The sequence below is a fragment of the Arachis duranensis genome, chromosome 8 (assembly GCF_000817695.3).
Source record: "Arachis duranensis cultivar V14167 chromosome 8, aradu.V14167.gnm2.J7QH, whole genome shotgun sequence".
In the NCBI taxonomy this organism is placed as follows: Eukaryota; Viridiplantae; Streptophyta; class Magnoliopsida; order Fabales; family Fabaceae; genus Arachis; species Arachis duranensis.
Window position 1 is genome coordinate 30,348,778 of NC_029779.3, and position 3,891 is coordinate 30,352,668.

The 3,891-nt window shown below is 34.3% G+C and overlaps 1 pseudogene; it reads left to right on the plus strand.

Moving 5' to 3' along the window:
* Positions 1-576: 576 nt before the first annotated feature.
* On the plus strand, positions 577-3,400 carry LOC127741055 (thiamine-repressible mitochondrial transport protein THI74-like; annotated as a pseudogene).
* Positions 3,401-3,891: the final 491 nt, after the last annotated feature.

The following is a 3,891-nucleotide window of genomic DNA, read 5'->3' on the forward strand; positions in this document are numbered from 1 at the left end:
CCTATAAAAATACAATTGTTATTAATTAATTATATATTTAAATTATTTTTCTAATTAAGAAAATACATGTTAGTTATAAAACAATATTAATATTAAAATAATGTCTAAAATAAAAAATTAAGACATATTGAGATTGTTTATTTATCTACTTAAAGAAAACAAGTTTGTAAACTAAGTTTAATTGCGTAAATGCTTATATATTTATTACAGTAATTTTAAGTAATTTAAATTTTTCAGTTAATATTATTTAATTTTTTAAAAATATTTTTGTTTATCTTATATTTTAGACTTTAAATTATAAACTTTTAATTTTAAATTATAAATCTAAACATTAAATTTGACTGGTAGCTAAATAAAAGTTTTTGGTTTTTTTTTTGGACTTGGTAGTTAAATAAAAGTTGATTCTCTATTTTGTTTTCGTTTATTTTTATCCAATTTTTTTTGCCAAAAATCTAGGTTTACAACAGCCATGGGCATACCTGGAGCATAATGGGCTGGCACATATTCGGGCCAGAGACCACAAAATTCGGATACGACCCACCCGTTGTTTAACCCGGAAACCGCGTGGATTTAGTTTCAACTTTCAACTTTCAAGTTTCAACGATTGCTACTGGAATACAGATGCGAATCTCGGGTTTTCCATCTTCCCATTAACCGAAATTCTTTCTCCTAACAGGTAATTTTCTCATCTACTAAGCTAATTCTCTCGATTTCTCTTTTCTCCTTTTCCCAAATAATTGCTGCAACCTTTTTTTTAATATGAAAAAAGTTAAAGAAAAGATTTTGAATCGCAATTCCAAATTATTGGTGCTTATATGTGTTTTTTTTTTTCAGCTTGAATTGCAAAACTGGTGTTGACAATTTCCCAATTGTAGAAGGTTTTGGTTCATGGGAATTCTAGATTTGGAGTTCCCACACTATCAGTGTTTGCAATTTTGAGAAGTTCTATTTTGATTTCGGTGAGTTTTAATGTTGGTATGGCTTCAAAAGTTGAGAATAGTAAAGCATGGAAATGGGGGTTGGGTCTGGTGTATATAGTTGCTGTGGCCACAATTTGGATAGCTGCTAGCTTTGTAGTACAGTCTGTTGTTGATGGTGGTGTGTCACCATTCCTTGTTACTTACATCTGCAACTCATTGTTTGTGGTTTTGATACCAATTGTTGAAATTGGGCGATATTTGGAGGATTCTTGTGGCAGTGGTTGCTTTTGGAGCGCGAAGAAAGCGAGCCAACATTCAGAAAGTGTGAAGGAGTCAGAGCAGGCTATACTCCTTGAAGAGAATGATGTAGGGAACGAGGGCAATGAATCATTGGTTGTGGATGATGAGGTTGGCATCAGCGAACAAAGGAACTCTGGTTCCATATTTCTGCCACCGGAAAACAGGGTTGAGGTGTTGCCTGGTCAAGTTAATGTGATTGAGAATGTTGATAATCAGCTGGATGAGAAAGGGCGTTGGACACGGTGGAGGGTGGCCAAAGTTAGTCTATTGATATGTCCATTTTGGTTTCTTGCTCAGCTCACTTTTAACCTGTCGTTGAAGTATACTACGGTCACAGTAAGTACTTATGGATTCATCTCTTGGTTTGTAGGTTCTGTTTCAATTAATCATTGTGCTCAAATTAGTTCCTTTTTTATGGTTTATGCAGTCAAATACAATTTTGAGTAGTGCATCCAGTCTTTTTACCTTCTTGGTCTCTCTTGCATTCTTGGGTGAGAGGTTTACTTGGTTAAAGCTCTTTAGTGTTCTTCTTTGCATGGGAGGAACAATAATTGTGAGTCTTGGAGATTCAAAAAGCACTTTAAAAACAATCGCATCGAATCCGCTTCTTGGAGACATCTTTGCAATTGTTTCGGCAGGACTATATGCGGTTTATATAACCCTAATTCGCAAGAACAGTTATTCATTATTATTAGTAGCTTGACATTGTGGTTTAGTTCTTTTACATGATTGCTGTAAAATTGCAATCGGTATTTACTATTTAAGGAGGAGATCTACCTATTTTACCTTTTCTGCCATCGAAATTGTGCTATTCTTTCTGTGTTCTGCAAATAAGCAGACATAGACCTTAGCACACTGACGCATTCTTTCAGGCACTTTTGGTTATTTAATTATGCATATTGCACATGTTGTCCAACTTTTTTTGTTTTTCGTCATATTTGGAAATGGGGACCTTTATCCCTCCCTATCAGACTATCGGTATTATTAGTAGTAGTCATAGAGAACACTTTGATTTTAGGTGTAGCAATTAATCTGATATTGAGGATCATATTTCCATTTTTTTTTATCTTTTTTTGTTAATGTTGCAAAATTTGCACACTTAAGGACTGTAGGAAGTGATGTTGGTATTTAACTATTTATCCTCTGTAATTTGTTAGTTTATTTGATGATAGTGTGCAAGCTTTTACATTGAGTGCAGTTTACATCAGAATAAGTAAAACTTGTCAATATTCAACAAGGTAATAACTCACTAAAGAATTAAACCTAAAAATTAGGCACCAATTATATTAATGAATTTCCATTAAAGAATGAATTGACTCTATGACCCCTATATTTAGTTTGACGCATTGTGTTGAATTCGATGTTCAACACAATGTTTTTGTTTCTTAAGTTTTGTACATTTCATAATGTTTGGATTGTTTCCTGTCAAAACCAGGACTGTTTGATAATGTGCTGAGTGATTACTTGTGGGCCAAGGCTGTTCTTCTCACATCAACCACAGTAGCAACTGCTGGCCTTACGATTCAGGTTCCATTGGCCGCCATCGTGGATACCTTGACTGGCCGTGCTCCTCGCCTTATGAATTATCTGGGAGCGATAGCTGTCATGGTTGGCTTCACCGGAATTAATATTCCTCTTGAGACTTTATGTAACAAAAGAGAAGCTAACATCGAATTGGAAAATAATGTCAGTTTAGGAAAAGAAGAGTTTACAATCCCGAGAGGTGAAGATTCGGCTGCCATACCTTAGCATGTAATTGGATTCATTTTCCGTGTTAGTTAACGAATTGATCTTGTAACTCCACCAAGTTAGTTGCAATGGCTGCTATTACCAGGCACAGAAGTAGAACGAGAACAAGAGAATATAGTTTAAAGGTGGCATACGTGAGTTTGCACATGCACTTGAAGTTGGAGAGAAATGGAGACTGCCTTGGGTTCATAAATTGCTTCTCGATCGAAATAGCATGGTGATTGGTTCCTCACCTTTCTACAAGCATATACGGTTTGAATTTCTGTATTTTTGTACATATACATACACAGGTCTATTTTTGCTATTCTTTGGAGGGTGCTTATGGAAATAGGAACGACAATGGCACCAAGAGTGAAGAGTCAGAGATGTTCTTTGAATGTTCATTATACCCTTTAAATGTTTTGCAGATTTGAATCTAGTTGCTTTGCCAATGTCATGTGGAATCTAACCCAAATCACCTTTGTCTATGTTCTTCCAGTCAATAGACAATAATAAAATAAAAATGAGGTAGATTGAATTATAGTATTTTAAAATTTATGATAATACAGAAAATCGTTTTAGTGTGTGAGTTTTATATTTATAATATGATCATAATCGACATTGTAAGAGTTATAACTTGATTAAATCCCAAAGTGGTATTTTAGATGGAGTCCTTGCACTAATTTTATGAGAATTCAATTGCACTAATTGAACCCCCTCTCCTCGATTGAGTTTTGGGCTATATTACAAGTCTTTCGGTCTATTTCCGACATGAGTCAGCAAATGAACTATTGATGTGGCACAATTACAGTTACGCTGTTAATTATAACGGCTAGCTGACATGGTTAGCAATTGATAATTCCACAATTTAATTTTTGACCCATTTATACCATCTTTTTTTTTTTATTTTGCTTCTCTTTTTCGTCTTCTATTTTTTTGTTAG